This window comes from Eumetopias jubatus, unplaced genomic scaffold, assembly GCF_037043125.1.
Source record: "Eumetopias jubatus isolate StellerSeaLion01/CBP00866 unplaced genomic scaffold, mEumJub1_p1.0 scaffold_1, whole genome shotgun sequence".
NCBI classification, from domain to species: domain Eukaryota; kingdom Metazoa; phylum Chordata; class Mammalia; order Carnivora; family Otariidae; genus Eumetopias; species Eumetopias jubatus.
This window is the reverse complement of record NW_028274807.1, coordinates 16,124,921-16,144,979: the sequence shown is the minus strand read 5'-3', so window position 1 is coordinate 16,144,979 and position 20,059 is coordinate 16,124,921. Positions and strand designations below refer to the sequence as shown.

General features: G+C 40.7%; 1 protein-coding gene across 3 annotated transcripts in view; it reads left to right on the top strand.

Moving 5' to 3' along the window:
- Positions 1–3,218: 3,218 nt before the first annotated feature.
- BACH1 (BTB domain and CNC homolog 1) overlaps positions 3,219–20,059 on the top strand; it is a 42,423-nt gene continuing 25,582 nt past the window's right edge. The window contains exon 1 of one of the 3 annotated variants that reach the window (XM_028116429.2): positions 3,219–3,315. The gene's annotated coding sequence lies outside the window, so the exon portion shown is untranslated. Of the gene's footprint in view, positions 3,316–4,560; positions 4,581–17,439; positions 17,602–20,059 lie in introns of those variants that run through there. The other 2 variants (XM_088024110.1, XM_088024106.1) reach the window with 2 other exon arrangements.

Here is a 20,059-nt window from a genome sequence, read left to right as displayed (position 1 = left end):
ATGAATTTTAAAGACAAAAGATCAAGAGCTGCAGGCTATATAATCCTTGATGTCAACATCAACAAATACATATAACAAAGCCATCAGGCTGGATTTTTCTCTGTTCTTTGCAGACATGTGACCTTGGCTGAAGGCTCTGTATGTGCTGTTTCTGACTCAGCAACAAGCACAAATGTCACTGGCTCCACAGGAAGGCACTTGCATCAAACATTTAGTAACTTCAGTAATTTTATTTATTCATTCATTCATTTATTTATTAATTACATAATAAGTACAATGTCCAGCATGACCTTCTGAGAGAATAACATTTTCTCTACTTCATTATATAAATATATCCCATGGAGTGAGGGAAATATGGGGCACCATCAGTTTGTAATTGTGGGAAATTTTAAGTGTCAGATCAGGGAGCTTGACACAGGCTTAAAATGAAAGTCTCTTCTATGTATTTTGCTTTATCGATCTGAACTTCCCTCTAAGCCCTAATCACTGGGGTTGTGATTATTCTTACAAATTTAGGGGATGAAAAAGAAACTCCCCTTCTTGACGAGGAGGGTGACACAAATTTCACAGCCATCGTTAGTCCACTCCGGCGTCCATTTGGTTTTTGGAGGCACAAGAGTTTTTCCATGCTGGGATTCTCCATTGAACCACTTCAGTTGTCATTAAATCTGGTGTCTGGGCAGCACCACTTTCACCAGTTTGGCCCTTGTCTCATTGAGCTCTTCTCCAATACTGTCTTCTTTTTTCTCCTTTATCTGCTTTTTTTTTGTTGTTTTGATCTCAGACTCTGTGCACATCTCAAGCTGGAGGTTAAATCCCCTTCCCCTTTGTTTCAAATGTCAGTTAAACACTAGGGCATGCTCATCCATGCTGCTCCAGGATGTCCTCATTGTTTTCTAATAAAATATGTTCATTTTCCACGAAAATCTCCCAACCAGGGTCAGGGGAGGTATGGTTTCAATCACAATCCCTTTGGAGGGAAGAAGTGTCAACTGGCAGTTTTTCAAGTTGGTGAGACCGATGTTTATTTATCTTGGTAATCACACACAGATTAAAGCCGATTTTTTGACCCGCCCCCAAATTTTGTTGACTGGATAGCACATGAATTTTTAAAGACAAAAGGAGCTAAAGCAACAGAAATCGAGTGAATGAGGTTCTCTGGAATTAGCTTCTAAAAAGAAGCAAATGACTTAGAGACCTCTACATACTCCCTTCAGCCCATGGCATAAAGGCCAAACTCTAGGAACAGTGTATGAGGCCCATTCTGACTTGGTTTTATTTATTCTCTAATTTAATTTTTACCCTGTCCCTACTACACACCATAAGTTCTAACTCAGTACTTCTCAAGTGTGGTTTGAAGACCACCTGTGTCACTATTAAAAATGCAGATCCTTGGGTACTAATTAGACCTATGAAATCAGAATCTTTGGGGCAGGGCCCAGGAATTTGTATTTTTAACAAGCACCCCGGAGATTCTCACACTAAAACTGGAGAGTCATTCTTAGCTGTCTTGGTCTCCTCAACACATTTGTAACTTTCCAAATAATGAAGCATATCAGAGGTTGTGCTAGAAAATATCACCACCATCATCTAAAGAAGAGTTCCTCCCAAAGGGGAGGATCTGTTCTTCATCTAGAAGAAACTGTAAAAGTGTGGGAGGAAAGATGAATATAATTTCATTGGCTTAGGGTGGAAGGAGAGTTAAGCCTTAAAAACTCTCGCATGTGGAATAACCCAAATCCTTTCATGCCTCGTGTTCTTTTCTCATTTCTCAGCGTATATTTGTACCCCAAATACACGTGAACTCTGGCAGTCTGGAATGCCATCTGCCTCCTACCTGTGGACTAAGAGCATGTTGTATACTGCAGAGCCCCATTCTTCCCAGTTAAGACCCAATGCAATGTTGCCTCCTGCCCTGATTTGAAGTCATAGTGAATCACTTCACTTGTCACTTTCTCATGTATTCTGGATAAAACTCAACTGTCCCTAACCTGTAAGTACACATGCAGTCATGTTAGTGATAATACCTGACTTTATTATCTTTTTTTAACGACTTATTTATCGTTTTTTTGCCCTGGGAGCTCCAGGGCTGTCTTCCTGTGTTCAAGAATGAGTCCACACACCCTGGTGCTGCGGCTGTCCAGCCACCAATTTCTCTCCATCGCCTCTCTCTCTCCACTTGAACTCAAAGCCGACAGCAAAATCCCTTCACACAGACCATCCGAACTCGAATCAGGTTGGCTGGCACAGTCTCAGTTTTCTCTCTAGATTGATAAGCTTGGGCTTTGCCACGTGTGTATCTTTTCGCAGAGACAGTGCTTTGCACTCCAGAGGTGCTAAATGGCTTGGGAACATAATTTTAAAACTGACAACTGGAATAAGCTTCGGAGGAGGAAAGCCCGACCAGGGCTCGAGCTGAGCCGGCTGACACCACTGGGCGCTGAACCTGGCTCCAAGTTTCCTGGCAGCCACAGCCTAAAGGGGAACACCTGTTAGCCGGACACCCTTATTTTCTTTGTCAGACAGAAGAAGTAGGGCTGCCAGATGCTTTCCACAAAATCCTGCATGCACTCGATACATCTTACCATCAAGCTCAAATACCACCTTGCGAACCTGGGCGCCCAGCCACCCTTAAGGGATGGCAGGGGAGGGATCTGGGAAGGGACCTCCTGTTGTCCGCGGACTCTGGGCTCTGGGCAGTTTCGCTCAATTCCGAGCGTCCTGGCAACACTTGGGGCCAGGAGGCTGTCAGCCTTTTCCTTTCTGCCCACACTTGGGAAGGAGGAGGAGGTGGTCCTCGGTGGCCTTTCCATTCAGGCGGCCGGCTGTGCTCGAAAAGGGGAGCTGTGCGCGGACCCTGCCGCCGCCGCCCCCCGGAGGTCTGCTCTGGGCCCGCGCGGTCCCCGCTCACGACCTCTCCCGTGGGCCTCGGGCGAGGGCAGCCCCTGCAGCCGCTACGGCCACCGGGATCCAGGCCGGCCCCAGCCCGCCGTCTGAGGCCTCGAGTGAGGGCGGGGTCTCCGGTGGGGGCGGGGCTTAGGGCCGCGGGGCAGGCGGGGCCTTGCGGGGCGGCTCAAGGGGCGGTGCCTCCGGCAGGCGGGGTTTCGGCGCGGGGAGCTGGTGGCAACCGCCGCGGCGGCGGAGGGGAGGGGGAGAGGGAGGGGAAGAGCGGGGAGGGAGGGGAGGGGAGGGGAGGGGAGGGGAGGGAAGGGGGCGGCCGGCCGCGGGGAGGGAGTGAGTCACCTGACCGCTGCCCGCGCCGCCCGCCGGGCTCGCTCGCTGCCGTCAGTCGGGCCGCGCCGCGCCTCGGCTCTGGTGAGTGGCTCGGCGTTCCTCGCGTCCTTCCCGGGAGGGTCCGCGCGGCGGCGCGCGGTCTGGGCTGCCCGCCTGTGAGGGGCCGCCCGCGGGCAGGTCCGGGTAGGCGGGGAGGCGGGCGGCGGCCTTCTGGGCTGGGGGCGGCGGCGGCCCCTCTTCCTGGAAGTGGCCTCGGCCGCCGGAAGGGGCGACCTGCCTGCGCCCCGTGCTGCTAGTGCGCGGCCGGCGCTGTTGTTTACCGGCCGGCGCTGCGCTTTCCCCCGGGGCGGGCGCGGTGGGCGCGTTGGGGCAGGGGGCGGGGAAGCGTCCGGGGCCGCTGGGCGCCCACTCCGCCCGCCTCCGCCTCTCAGTCGCCCGGGTCCGAGCCCGGCCCTCCCAGCCGCGGCCCGCCCGGACTGTGACACATCAGCACCGCCCGCGCGGCCGGCCCGGGCTCCGTATTGTCCTCCTACCACTCTCGACAGCCGCCGCGTCCCGCGAGCTGCTTGCCTCCGGTCAGCCTGGCCTGGGTGTCTGCGGCGCGTGGAGTCACGTTAAGAATGGCCGAGGTCGTGGCTGGAGCAGAAATGCCACCTTGCGGGGCTGGGTTGAGCCAAGATTGGTTTGGAGGACCGGACATCCCAGAGCTCCCTTTGTTGGAGTTCTGCCCACACGTTGTAACTAAGACTCCCACAGTGTGGTGAGGGTGGGTGCTGATTACCGAGAGACCAGCTTTGTGCTTGTCTAATGGAACACGAGTGCCATTGCTTTCTCATTCTTGCGCGGCGGTTTTATGTCACTGAGTAGCATTGTGCGGAATGCCTTTGTGCAGTGAGCCTTCTGCGTTAAACTTGGGCTGATTAAGGTATAGTGTAGTAGTAATTGTGGAAGACGTGTGTGGGGAAAAACAAGCTACTATGCGATGCTTGAAGGAACAAAGGCTGTTTTGTAGGGATGCTTATCTATTTGGAGAACTGTATCAGTGTTGGGACTGTTACCCATGGTGGATGCCACTACTGGGGCTTTGTTCGTATACTTTAACGGTCTTTATATCCGGAGGCTTTGCATTTAGAGCAGTCCAGAAAGATTGTGGGGCGGGGGGGGACACTGGACGTGTTGGTGACAGAGCACTTGAGCTCTTCACATGGTCAAGCAGAGAAATGGGAAGAGGTAGGCTGGCTTCTTCCTGGTCTTGGGTAGTGGTGCAAGGGCTGGGCTGGGTTGGGCTTGAAGGCACTTGCCACTTCTGTCTTTGGCTAAAGAAGTTGGGGAGAAAAGGACTCTTGGTGAGTCAGCTTGGAGTGGGATGGCTTTGGTTTAGTGACTGCATCGCATGGTGTGTTATTGTTTAACACGGCTGGGTCTAGTGGTTTACCATTGTTCAATATGTTGATTGGATAACAAGGTAGGATGACTCCTTAAAAAAGTTGGGTTGCTGAGTCATTCAGCCAGCCTGAGAGGTAATTAAGAACAGCTGGTGCAGATATGCTTATCACATGCCTCCACCATAAAAGGCCAAGGAGAGCTCAAGAGGGCTGAAGGGTTGTCTGTTTTGATACAGGTAATGAGTGGATGAAGTCCAAGAGCAGTCTTAGGAAGTGGCCAAGTGGTGCTGAGGTTGTGTTTAAACACAGAGTGGCCTCATGACCCACTGCCTGAGAATAAATTTGTGCTGGAGAGAGCTAAAACTGAGGAAGAAATTTACAGCTAGTTGTAATGTAATAACAGGATTGTCATAAAAATATTTACTACCTTTACTGTACTTAGTTTTTTGTTTCCCTCTTGTGGTTTTGTTGTTATGTGGTTTATACATTTCAAAAAGTGAACTTAATTTGTCCTTCATAAAAACTTCTTTATGAGAACACGGGAGACTTCCTCTTGGTTTTCATGGCCTTTGGCTTTTCATGCATACAGTAGTAGTTTCTGATGGCAGAGAAAAGGGTAAGGAGAATTGGCAGGTCACATTGGGTCAAGTCTAGAAAGAGCTGATGAAAGGTAAACCATATGTGTATATATATGTTTCATTCTCTTAATTATGGTGCTAGAGTGTATTTACATCTTAGATCACTACTTCTTGCTTTAAAAATGACCCAAGCTCACCCGCCAGCCCCTATTGTTAACAAAGTTAGGAATGGAAAATGTGGAAGTGGGGGGGTGGGGACTGGCCCTTGCCTGTGGTCAAAGAATGACTAATTCTTACTGATGGTAATTCACTTAAAACAATTTATAAATGGAAAAGGGTTAATTTTGTTCCTTTAAGTTTGGGACTATAGGAGATTAAAAATCATGAATTTTTTTATAGGTATTAGTGTCTCTGAGGTGGGGTGCCAGATGATTCATTTGGAAGAAAATATTAAAACTTTGGTTTTAAAATTTTAATTTTATGTAAAATAAGAAAGCTTCAAGATACAGATAATAGTAGTACATACATGTTATATAATGTGGGTACCTGCTCCTCTTTTCCTGTTGGGGAACATAAAGAATTTGTAAACCACAGCCAGTAACATTTTTTCAGCAACTGGAGTATTTTTTTAAACTTCTGATTTCCTCTTAAGAGCTAGCATTCTTTCAAAATGTTCTTAATATTCATTTAATTTTTATTGCATATGTAGTTCTATTCTTTTTATGCCGTACTTTAAAGATTTGAAGCTTGAATGTAAATTTTTTACATTGTTGGTATCAGGAATGGAAATTAAAAAATAGAGCTGCTCTTTACATATGATACCATATATTTTGAATTTGGAGACAAGCCAGGTGGTTGGTTTGTTTAATGTATATGATCTGAAGTGTAGTAATATGGAAAAGGGTGCACTGGGAGCACCTGAAGATAATTTACACATTGGAGTATGACTTGTATATAACAAATTCTTTTAAAAGTTATTTTGTTCTGTTACTCCTTGAAGTCATTTTTTTGTGGGGGGGGGCAAGTTTACATCTGCTTTAGTAAGGATTAATAAAGACTACATATTCAGCCAATCACTTGGGAAGTGGAATTTCCCCCCTTAGAAGAATGTGTGTATGTAGAAAATCAACTTCTAAGTATGCTAAGATTCAGTTAAATCTCATAGGCCATATGCCTTCTACACTCCTGTATTGTGAGAAATGATGTTTAGAATAATGATTGCAAAGTTCTGTAAAGTGACTAGTTGTCAGAAATTCTCTTCACAGTATAGATGTCTCCAAGACTTATGTTTTAGAAATCAGCTTCTTCCAATTTTCTGACTAATGCTCTGTTAATGGGAACATTGCTTTTACCTGAAAACTTGCATTTCATGAGGGTTCTGTTAAATGGAGGGTGTACTTTATGTGGTGGAATACATGACTTAGGAAATTTTCGATTTAAAAAAATATCCCCAATAATCTACCAAAGCCCAAGGTATGGGTAAATTGAGCACTCTTTACCAGAATCCAGGCCCCTTGAAGAGAGTAAGCATTTCAGAATTGCAGATAAAACATAGACTTATACCACCATGAAACCTGGACTTCTGGCTTACTCTGTGGATAGCATTAACAGAACTGAAGTTGGAGGTTTGGTCAATGTGTAGCTGACAGAGAAGCAGTCAGCAGAGTGGTTCAGAGTGGGAGATCTGGAGCCAGACTGCCTTTGGTCAAGTTGTGGCCCTATTACCCACTTTAAAGCCTTGGGCAAGTCGCTTCACCTAGGTGTGCCTCCTTTTCTCATCTGCAAAATGGGGATGATGATGATAGAATGTATATCCTAGAGACTATTTGGACATTAAATGCATTAGTATGTGTTAAGTGTTGGCTCCATCTTAAACATTAACACATGTTAGATGTTACTCTCTGTTCACAATCAGGGAAGTGCTCAGTTACACAGCCACATTTTGCAGCTTCTTTGAACTGAATTGCAACCATTGATCACAAAGAAGACTGAAGAGAGCATGTGGGTGTGCAACACGTTGCTGCTACTGGAAAAACAACTCCAGTGAACATTCTCATGTTAGTAAGAGCAACTCAAACACCCAACTTCTGAGGGCAAGGAACACAGAATATGGCTTTTTACTAAAAGGATCTAACCATCTCAGCAAATGCCTGGAGGTGCTCATCACCAGTTAATTGGAATTGGCTTTTGAAGAAAAAAAAACACTTTCCATTCTGCATCTAGTCTATTCTGTATGTGATAGTTGAGGACTCTGGTCTGGCAGGTTTAGTAACCTGTTCACTCCATCCTTGCTTATTAATATCAGGGCAGACTCATTTCTTAGTTCTCACCCCCAAGCAGTTTTTGGGGAACATTTGGAAGGTAAATATACCTGCCAGTTACTTCTAAGTATTATATTTTCTTTAAATGACATGCCTACGCCAAGATAGAAAATTAGCCATAGTAAACAATGGATATGTTTATCATATAGCTTCTTGTACCTGTAGGTCATTCAGAAAGGTTGTGTCAAACATTCTGACCATCCTTTAGGCTGGAGTGTGAGTTTCTTTTAATTTATTTATGTATTTATGTATGTATGTAATCTCAACACCCAACGTGGGGCTCGAACTCACAACGTGAAATCAAGAGTCACGTGCTCTTCCGACTGAGCCAGCCAGGCTCTCCAGAGTGTGAGTTTCTTGATGATGAAGATACATATCTTCTGTTTTATCTCCCATGGAACATTGAATGTGCCTTGGCTGTGTGTGTTCTGCAAACTTTTGGTTGCTGCACTGGTGGTATGGTATGGATTCATTTTGCTTCTGTGGTTTTCAAACTTGGGAATTTTTGAAAGAGTGAAGGAGAGAACATTATTTGCTGTACCTCTTAAGTTATATTAAATGTGTAAGTTGAAACTTTTGATCATTTAAAATTCTGCTGTTTTCATTATTGGTATGAGTATTGGGGAAGCAGCTAGATTTAAGTCATTCTTTTAGTTCATCTCCTGAGATAGAAAGAAAATTTGTCTTGTGACTTCTTTTTCACCTTGTAATTGACTTAAAATTGAATTGAGCAAAATGTAATTTGGATTGTCCAGATGTTAGACCTCCTATGTACCTAATACTTTTCCTTCATATCCTCACTCCTCTAGAACAGATACTTTGTTCTATTTAGGATCAGGGACAGTTTAGAGAATATTAATAGGGTAATAAAAATTGCCCCAAAGCAAACATAAGGAAGAAATAGGAGTTGCCAGGATCTTGGTTGTTAATGACTGTTGTAGGAGCACAGTGGGCATGCTGTGAAGTTGGCAGGCTGCCGGTTCCTTTCTCAGTGCTGGCACAATTTAGAAAATGTTACCTTAATGCAGTTGAACCTGTATGTAAATCATGTTCTTTTAAAAAATACTTTTCTTAATGTCTTAGGAAACTCATTCAAAAGAATATTTTTGTAATAAAGTTATTATTCCCAGCTTCTATCTGATGAAGGTATTTCCACTTTTTTTGCTATTTCTTAGATTGGGTCAGAGTTGTAGTGGACAGTTATACTCCATTTCCCCATCCCCCTTTGTAGCCTGGACATCCACAATATACTACCTGCATGGTAATAGACTAAATAGTTTGGTGAGGGCAATGTTTTGCCCCTCTCTGTTGCCTTTTTTCCCCATTGATCTTTTTACTGACTTGTCTGCTTTCAGGATTCCAAGGGGGAAGTGTTTTTGGCCTAAGAGGTGAACTCTTAGGGTCCTGTTGAAGAAATGGGGATATGCACCCCACTCAACTTCCCATTTACTGGTATCTTCATATGCCTAATGCCTTATTCCTCCTTTAAAGTGTGCCAGCATCTTTTGGAAGTCAGCTAAATCAGTGAAGGAAATTATCCATCAGAGAGTTTGTTATAAAACATGTCTATAAAAGATTTATTAGTCTTTGAATAAATTTATGAAGTTATAATTATTAGGTTGTCATTTTGGAGTAACTAGTTTTCAGTAGGATCAGTAATTTTATTAGTGTATATTTTGCACTTAAATATTATTTTTCAACAATGTAAAGTGGTTATCAAGTCTTGGCCCAAGACACTTTTCATTTTCAAAGAACCTAACGTTTCCTTATTGACTCTATTTTTCTGAGGAGTATTTCCAGCATGGCTCAGCGTTCTCCTACGGATAGGATTTATCCCTTAATTAGAAGGAGAAGAAAAATATCCATTGACTTCTTAAATCATTTTTTCCATGTTAGTAAAAGACTTTTGAAGTAGAAAAGCATTTTGCCCAGCCGCATAGGGTTACATGCTTTCATTCCCAGCCTTTATCCAGAGAAATCAAAGGAAATGATAGATAGGGATGAGTCTGTAGCTACTATAACTTGGCCTATTTAATGGTCTCTTTGTGGTAAGGGACTGTCACACTTCCTGTTCAAACTCTAGATACATTTCTTTGGGTTTTTAAAAAATGTGTTTGGCCTCTCCTGGCATGTCTGTTGTCATTGGCCTTGTTTGTTGTCTCTTCCCCAGCCCAGGAGAGCTGGGACATCTTTTCCTCCCTGGAGCAGGTTGGTGGCAGTGCACACCGTGGCAGAAGAACTCAGACTAGCATTCCCTGCCTTTGCTTCTCAGGCCCTTGCCCTGTCCCTCCACTGAGTTAAATTTGAGCAGCTGTCTTATCTCCGGAGAGTAAAGCATAATTGTGTTTTTCAGTTTCAAGGTGCTTTGGTCTCTTATCTTCCTGTGCATTCTGCTCCTCTCCCCAAACTTAAACACGAACACATAATCAGCTTTCGGTGTGTATAGATAGTAGGGTTGGTAAATTCATTTCAACATTTGTGGTATGCCTTTGTGTTAGGTATTGGGTTTACATTTGATTTATGAAACAAATATTTATGCCTTTAAATGCCAGGAACTTCTGTAGATATTGGCAGTATAGAACTTTTTACAAGGTACTGTCTAATAAACAAACCATTGCTATAGCGTATGTTACTTGCTGTAATAGCAACATGTAAAATGTGCCTGGGAACCACAGAATGTAAGAAACTGAAGTTTTAGGAAATCAGGAAGGCCTTAGGAGTGTCAGTGATGAATGCATAGTTGAGCAGAGGAAACAGCTTGTTTTGACATCTCTTCTGAGAAGCTTAGCATTGAAGAAGAGTAGAGAAGAGGGATTTTAGTAGGGTGAAGCTGGGTCAGGAAGGGTGTGTGTTTGTGTATATATGTATGTAAAAAAATGTCAGTGGGAAAAGGTTGAAGATGCGGGATGTGTCCTTTGTTATTGGCTTGTTCCTTTTATGGTTGCAAGATGGCTGCTACAAGTTCAAGTGTCATAAGTCAGTGACTAAGTTCCTTGGAAGAGGACCTTTTTTTTTTTTTTTTTTCCTGGGATGTCTCTTAAGTAAAACCTTTCTCAAAAGCCTCATGATAAATGCCATCCTGACCCTCTCCTCTCTGTTCATGGGCTTACCATACCTAAATGAGTCAATATCAAGGAAAATGAGAAGACCATTGTGATTAGCTTAAATGGGTCATCATTCATCTTAATTGGGACTGGAATCTGCTTCCCCAGAAACACAGGGCCTCAGGTAGAAAGTAGATTTGTGAATGCCGTCAGGGTTTGGTTAGAAAAGGAGGTGGTGAATGGTGTTGGGTGATCAGTAGTATCATCCTTGCCTACTACTTAAACCATCTCTACACACAGACACTTCTGAGTAGAAAAAGAAAATGTGGTTGTCTTTGGATTTGGAATTTTAGGTGACTTCCCCCCCCTTTATCTTATTATATTTCCTGCCATGAGCAAGTCTTAACCTTTACAGTCAGATTAAGTAAATATTTTATGTTGAAAAATATTTAAAAATTTTAAAATGCCCATTTTGCACAAAAAAAAAACCTATGAAGGAATATATTTCTTTCAGTACTCTAACAGTTCTAAAGTTCTCTGTCATTTCATAATATTTTCAGGAAAAGATAATAAATTATACCAAGAGAATCCCTCTCTCTCTCAATCTGCAGGGCATGTCCACCTTTGATATCTGTGGCTCTCCTGAGTGGTGAGGCTAGCTTGAATAGAATGGTTGATTCAATAGAATGCCTGCTTGGATGGGCAGGATTCTTTGGAAACCAAACTCTTGAATTACAGGAGCATCTCGCTCTCTCTACACACACACATTCCCCTAGTAGGAAGGAAAGTGGTCCTGTGGTCAGTTTATTTGTTTTTATTTTCGGACTTCAAGAATAAGGCCACTTTAAGTTTAAATAGCATTCTTCATGCTATGTGAAAGGCAAATAAATAGTTGCACAGAACTAAAGCATTTCTAATTAAAAGAACATATTCATCCAGTATGACCCGCTCCCCCATTTCTGTTACAGATGCAGAAACTGAAACCCTGAGGGGGTCAGTAACTTAAAGGTTGGAGAGGTCTTCTGCCCCCTAATCCAAATAGTACACTTCAAATCACATGCATGACCTTAGTGGCACATGTGTGCAGGTTTTCTTGACGGCGGGGCTGGGGGGCTTCTGTGCAACTAGCAATGATCTTGGGCAAACTTTCCAGTTTTAATGTTTTCTTTTTACCTTGTTGAGATCTTAGGTTTACTAAATTTTTATTTTTCCAAGATTTAGGAGTCTCTGCATTTTGTAACTTAATTCTTTTTTTTTTTTAAGATTTTTTTATTTATTTTTTAACAGAGAGAGACAGTGAGAGAGGGAAGACAAGCAGGGAGAGTGGGAGAGGGAGAAACAGGCTTCCCGCCGAGCAGGGAGCCCGATTAGGGACTCGATCCCAGGACCCTGGGATCATGACCTGAGCCGAAGGCAGACGCTTAACGACTGAGCCACCCAGGTGCCCTTGTAACTTAGTTCTTGGGTATGTAGAACCTTTTAAAATACAGTTTTCTATTGGTCATTTGCATACTGATGGCAATAATAATGATAAAATATTAATGATCTTGTGCCAAACACTGTGTTATTAAATGCACCAAACCATTTGCTCCTTAGAGTAAGTGTTGCTGTTTTTCTTGTGGGAAACCTGAAGCATGAAGTCAGGTAGCTTACAGATCACACACCTGGTAATACTGGCAAAGTTCTAATTGTATCCTAGTACTGCTGTTCTTTCCAATATTATTCTGCTGGTAGTGTTAAAATAACCTAAACTGGCTTTTCTTTTGCATTTCATAATTCTGTGTGTTTGTTTAGCTCTTTATCCCCTTTAAGGTCTTTGTGAGACAAAATAGGTTTAGGTTAGGAGCTACCTACTTAAGTCTAATGGATGCACATTTGCCCTTGTTTAAATAGCTAGACCTGACTTGATGGACCCTTCACCCTTATTTTCCAGTAACAGAGTTCTCTTTTTCCACATTAAATCATCCTTTATTTTAGAGTCCTGTACAGTTTTCTTTATTCTTTCGTGATTACTGTGAAGATATCAGTGGAGGCTACTGTGTTGTAGAGTTGCTCATGAACTTCACACGAAGTGACAAACCAGTGCTACTGATGACTGGAGGAAATATCCATTATAAAGGAGGAAAAAGTATTTGGCATTCTTTGGAATTGACTCTTTGGGAGGCTTCAAGACCATTGAAATAAATGTCAACTGCATTTTTAATGAAAACACGTTTCATTCATAGTTGTCTATTTTAACATTTTTCTTTTTTAAATTTAAATTCAGTTAGCCAACGTATGGTACATCATTAGTTTTTGATATAATGTTCAATGATTTATTAGTTGCGTATAACACCTACTGCTCATCACATCACGTGCCTTCCTTATTGCCCATCACTGAGTTACCCCATCCCCCCCCCACCTCCCTTTCCACAATGCTGTTTGTTTCCTGGAGTCAAAAGTCTCATATAGTTTGTCTCCCTGTCTCCTCAGTTTTCCCTCCCTTCCTCTATTGTCCTCTGCACTATTCCTTATGTTCCACATATGAGTGAAACCATATGATAACTGTCTTTCTCTGATTGTCTTAATTCACTTAGCATAGTACCCTCCAGTTCTAGCTTTGTCAGTGTAAATGATAGATATTCATCTTTTCTGATGGCTGAGTAATATTCCATTGTATATATGAACCACATCTTCTTTATCCATTCATTTTTTGATTATAAAGTAATATGTATTTATAGTTAAGAATTTGAATGCAGAAACAAATTACCTGGATGTAACCATTGTTAATATTTTGACATACATTCTAACTAGAGATGGGGGAGCCAAGATTTCTTTTGGATGTGTTAAATGTGAGATGCCTGTTAGATATACAAGTAGTAATTTGAGTATGCATTTGGGTACATGATGAGTATGAGGTTCAAGGGAGTTGTTGAGATTAGACCAAATATAATTAAGAGAGTGTAGAGTAAGTCCATGAGTGATCCTATCCTTGCTTTGGGTCTGAATGAGTTCATCTAGGAAATGTGTGCAGAGAAGAGGAAAGATCTGAGGACTAAGCCCTGGGCTTCCCAGCATTTAGAGATTTAGAAGAGAAGGATAATCCATCAAAGAAAATTGACAAATGGCTGCCAGTAAGGTGGGAAATCAGGATTATGGTCTCCTGGAAGCCAAGTGAAGAAAGGATTTCAGGGAGAGAATGATCAACCTGTTGAATGTTGCTGAGATGCTGTATAAGAAGACTGAAAATTTGCCAGTTAGCAGTGGTTTCCGTAGAATGGAGGGGGAAAGGCCTGGTTTTAGTGGGCCCAAGTGAAATTGGGAAGAGAGGGAAGTGAAAATAGTGTGGATGTAAATGGCTCTTTAGGGGAGTTCTATGAAGGGGAGCAGAGAATTTTATTGTAGATGGAAGGGTATTGGGAGAAGAGCCATTAGAGTATGTTTTGTGTGATAATGCAAATGCTGTGTATTCATTTTTTTTTTTCTTGGTGAGACTGCAGAAATTTGTCAATTTTACTGGTCTCACAGCATTGGCTCATGGTTTCATTTATCAATTTACCAAAAGCAAATGCAAAATTTTATTATGTGAGTAGTTTTCCTGGTGGAAATAAAATAAATTTCATCAGATTTTGTAAGGTTCTAGGGGTTTGGCAGTTCAACAGTTCGTTTCTTTAAAAGATACCCTCAATTTTTTTTGAAGAATCTATATCAATTGATATCGCTGTCAGTATAAAATACTAAACTGTATGTATAACATTGATCCCAAATAAGAAATCTTACTATATTTCTTTACCCTCCCATCTCTTAGTTTTGTCAAAATAATGTAAAATGTTAGTTAAAGGTTGATTTTCCTCTTTATCAGATTTCTTTTCTGTTTGGAAAATCTTCAAAAAATAAAAGGCTCACAACCAAGTTATCAACAATTTAGACTTAACTAAGTTTTAATATTTTTGTTTACTATTTAAATCTCTTTTAAGTTTATGTACTTAGTCAAAGTAATATTTGTTTTTGATTTAAAAAATACAGAAAGATTTATCATGAAGCCATCCGATCTGTTGTACCCCATCCCACCCCTAATTCTGCTTCATAGATAATATTCATCTTTATCCATTTCTGCTATTTAATTTTTTTGGTAGTTACCTGTGTATCTCTAAGATGTTTAGACTTCAGTTTATTTATGAACCTAAGACATTGTCTGTTGACTTCCTTTTACTATGGATATTGATTTTGTTGCTTCTTTCATCACCTGTATTTATACCCACCTGTATTTATAATCTCTTATTTCATTTCTGTTCTTGATCACCTCCACAACCCCAAAGTTTGTTTTATTTTTTTAATTTGGTCTCATTAATCTAAGGAAGTACTTTTTTTTTAAAGTATCTTTTGATTCAACATTATAAGTCATATAGAAATACCAGTTTTCCTTTCAGTTCTCTCTGATTCCATCTCCCAGACTGTTCATTTTACTTTCATTTTGTCGAGATTAATAATGTCTACATCCCTTTTTATAACTAATTTAAGTCTTCCATTATTTGTCTATTCTGAAAGTTGAAACCAATTAACATTGTCCACATTATTATACCTGTGTCAATATTGGGCCTTGGAAAGCTAAGTAGTGCGCTATTACGCTTCTTTAACTAGAGTTTCAGTGTCGCCTTATGCCACTCAAAAAAACCTTTCTAGCATCAGATTCAAATAATAGCTAACAATTAATTATTGAGCCTTCATTATGTGCCAGGCACTGTTCTGAAAACATTATGTATTATTTCATTTGATCCTCCTAACAGAAAGTAGTATTCTTGTCCCCACTTTACCAAAAAATAAAGGAAATGTCAGAGAGATACAAAGTACCTTGCTCAGCTGGCAGGGTTTGTCATCAAACTATAAAATGCTCTTCTATGCTGTCCACTCTAGTGATCTCTAGAGCACATAGGTGCAATGTTTGTGTGGTTCTGAGAGTGCTCTCTGTTAACCACTCTATGCCCTTCTTATCTACAGCCCTGGTTTGGGGATCCTAGAATGTCTTGGGTGAATACTTAGAAAGTGGTGTAGGAATGAAGCGTGTCCTTGGAGGAGGCTGAGTTTGGGAGTTTCACTCTTTGAGGAATTTTGGGGAATTTTCACTCTTTGCTTTTTCTCCCTTTGAATTTCTTATGTGAGCCCTAAGTTAACTGGGGTAGTAACTACTACACCTCCTTTTCTGCCCATCAATTGCTCATCTTAGAAAACCTACAGTTAACATAATATTTAGTTGGTCAAATATCAAAAACTTACCTTATAAGGGAATAAGGCAAGAATGCCGGCTGTCACCACTGTCACTATTCAGTTATTGCAATAAGGGAAGAAAGAGAAGTGAGTGTAAAGATGAGAAAGAAGTAAAACTGTCTGTTTGCAGATGACATGATTATGTACCTGGAGAATCCTAAGGAATCTGCAAAGCAACTATAAGACCTAATAAGTGAATTAATAAGTAAGATTGCAGAATTCAAGGTTAATATTTCAATATTTAAAAAAACTGATTTTATGTTTACATTGTAGGAGCAGAAAACCAGAAAATGAAGTTTAACAAACAGACTCATTTATAGTAACTACAAAAAAACGCCACATAAACTAGTTAGGAATAAAGTTAACAAAAGATACGCAAGACCTCTTTACTAAAAATACCAGAATAATGCTGAAAGAAGATCTAAGTAAATGGGGAGATTTGCCATGTTGGTGCATGAGAAGACTCAATTTAGATTTTGATTCTCCCCAGATGGGTATATAGAGTCACTGCAATCCTAATAAAAATTCTACTGTCTTTTACAACTCAATAAGAAAACAGCCCAGTAAACATGAGCAGAAAAATTGAACAGATATTTCACAAAAGAAGATATACAAATGGCCAATAAGCACATAAAAAGATGCTCAACATCAGTGGCCATCAGGAAATGCAAATTAAAACCACAGTGGGATTCCACGGTACATTTCTTAGGGTAGCTAAGATTAAAAAGACTGAATACCAAGGATTGCTGAGAATGTGGAGCATCTGGACTTGTTATACACTGCTGGTAGCAGTCCAAAATGATACAATCGCTTTGGAAAACTCTTCAGCAATTTCTGAAAAGTTTAAACATAAACCTACCATATCACTCAGCTCTTCTACCCCTAGGTGTTTATTTACCCAAGAGAAATGAAGTATATGTCCATCTGGATGTTCACAGAAGCTTTATGACAGTAATCCCAAACTGGAAGCAATGCAGTTGTGTCCATCTTTGTTAGAATAGTCCATCAATAGTTAAATGGTTACACAAATAGTCATACAGCCATACGAGGGAATATTATTCAGCAATAGAGAACATCTGATGTATGCAGTATGAATGTCATTAAGCTGAATGAAAGAAGCCTGAAGCTAGAGGACATAATGTGTGATTCCATTTATATAAAAATCATAGAAAATGCACGCTAATCTACAGTGACATGAAACAAAGCATTGGTTACCTGGAGCTAGGGGAACAGGGAAGGAGAGACCAAAAAGGAGATTGGAATTTTGAGTCATGAAATTTCTACATCTTTTTAAAAAATTTCTATATCTTGATCTTGGCTTCATGCACAGTATGCAAGTGTCAAAACTCATTGAAATGTGTACTTTAAATAGTGCAGTTCTGTGTAAATCATACCTCAGTGTTGATACAGAAAGTAGTGACTGACAAGTGCATGATAAAAAATATGTATTCAGTAAATTAGTTTTATTCGTGTGGGCCAATTCTAGTTGCTAGTTCATATTTTATAACATCTAATTCAGTTGAGATATAACAATCCTATTAAGGATCAAGTAGCTGCCAAATATGTTAAGCAAATAAAAGACTCCGTTGTTTCTTAAATACTTTTCAGTTAAGAAGGTATAATAGTGGGATCCGTTATTCTTGTTTTGGTTCTTGAACTCAGGTTTCCTATGTTCCTTATTTTTTTTCTTCCTTTATTCCCTTCCAGGCTGTCTTAAACGTAGTACCCAGAATTATCAAAGTTGGATTTGTTGACTTGGGAAGTAAAAAACCTTTTGTTTCTGACCTCTTAGTTGGTGAGTTTGTAAATAAGGTCTTCAAACTTCTCTAACCATTCAGACTTCTCCCCTCTATGTTTAGCTTTATCATTTCAGATATGGAATTAGACCAAGTAAATATAATAAAAGATCCATGATTAAATGCATAATTTTTAATATGAGGAAGAGTAAGTGGAAAAAAGTCCAACTTTCCCTGTATGGAAGCAGGGAATGAACCATGAGCTGCAAAAATTGTAATGATTTGCTCACCTTCTCCATTCTCCACATCTCGTTTTAAAAAAGATGTGGCATTTTTCGTCACATAGTTTTAACATAGATTTCCAGGTCATATTCCCATATGTTGTTGTAAAAGTCATCTAAAAACGATGTTCTTGTTTTTGGTGCTTTTGTAAGGTCTTTTGCTACTTAATTTATATTCTTGTTTTGTTTTCTATTTTCACTCAGTTTTTTTGATCTATACATTTATGTACCTCATCTAGTCATACTTAGGACTTTTTCATAAGAGGAATGGATTTAGAAAATGTGATTCTCAGATTTTTTTTTAATATTTATTTATTTGACAGAGAGAGAGACCGTGAGAGAGGGAACACAAGCAGGGGGAGTGGGAGAGGGAGAAGCAGGCTTCCTGCTGAGCAGGGAGCCTGATGTGGGGTTTGACCCCAGGACTCTGGGATCATGACCTGAGCCGAAGGCAGACACTTAACGACTGAGCCAACCAGGCGCCCTCAGATATGATGCTTAAAGAAGTATGATATTTAAGATATGCAAAAACTTAAAGAAAATAGCAAATCTTGGTCACTGAGTTATTCTTCCTGGCTCTTCCTGGCAGGTGATTCTGGTCTGAGAATATAGGGAAGAATGTAGACTTAAATTATTGTCTCTGATTTAAATTCCCACAGACTTTTTGATGTTAAGGTTCTTTCAAGATTGGGAATAGTAACAAGAAAAGCCCTTCTTTTTATTTAATTAAATTAGTTAATTAATTAATTAATTTAGTTAATCACCATACATTACATCATTAGTTTTTGACGTAGCGTTCTGTGATTCATTGTTTGCATATAACACCCAGTGCTCCATGCAGAACATGCCCTCCTTAATACCCATCACCAGGCTAACCCATCCCCCCCACCCTCCTCCCCTCCAGAAACCTCAGTTTGTTTCTCAGAGTCCATAGTCTCTCATGGTTCATCTCCCCCTCTGGTTTCCTCCCCTTCATTCTTCCCTTCCGGCTATCATCTTCTTTTTTTTTTTTTTTTTAACATAATGTATTATTTGTTTCAGAAGTACAGGTCTGTGATTCAACAGTCTTGCACAATTCACAGCGCTCACCATAGCACATACCCTCCCCAGTGTCTGTCATCCAGCCACCCCATCCCTCCCACCCCCCACCACTCCAGCAACACTCAGTTTGTTTCCTGAGATTAAGAATTCCTCCTATCAGTGAGATCAGATGATACATGTCTTTCTCTGATTGACTTTTTCGCTCAGCATAATACACTCCAGTTCCATCCACGTTGTTGCAAATAAGCCCTTCTCTTTAAAAAGACACTTTTCCGTGAGCATCTCTACCTTATATTAAAAACAAACTTATTTATGCTTTTATATAAATATATATACAGGCTCTGAGAGGAGAGACAAAGGTGTATACACACGATATTGTTGGGTCTTTGCCATCTATATGAACAGTAGAAGATAAGGTGCACTTAACTTCAGGAGAATACTCAAACTCTGGGTATCTTGGGTAAATTTGTAACAGAAACTGGCTTAGGGGAGCTTGAAGCTTAGGAGGGAGCCAAGAAGGATGGTGTGCTAAGAGGAATTTTCCTGTCTTCTGAGCCATTGAAGACCCTGACCTGGAACTGAGTGAGGCAAAGTAATTGACAGGGTGATGGAGTTGGTGGTGGGCAGAAGCAATAAGGAGGAAAAGGTAGACATACCGACTGGCCGCTAGAAAGAAGGGGAAGGCAGTTCTAAGGAATTCTTTCAGGCTGCAGATGGAGAGTATTGCTTTTATATAAAGGCCAACTCAGTTGCCCATTGTGCCGTATTGGATGGCCAGCTTATGCCCATCTACACACAGACACACGCGCGTGGACATGCGCGCACACACACACACCCCCTTGGCTAACAACTATTTTGGAAATCATTGTTTTCATTAATTGAATATTACGGTTAAATGAGAATTGACAGGAAGTAGTTTTTGTTTGAAGACTTACTGCAAATAAATACATTTAGGAATGTTCACATTCCTTTGTAAATTGATTATAATGATCATTGTCATCTCTTTTGTCCCAAGGCATCATTTTCATTTTGAACATCTATAGGTTATGTTCTTGAATGTAGGGACTGTCTTTTCTGTTTTCATGCACTAAATCTGTTGGGTAGCTCAGGTATACACTTGTAGAAAGGACATTTGTCATTGTTTGGTGAAGATAAAGGATGTTTGGATGATAGTTTTTTTTTCTTTTAAGTGATT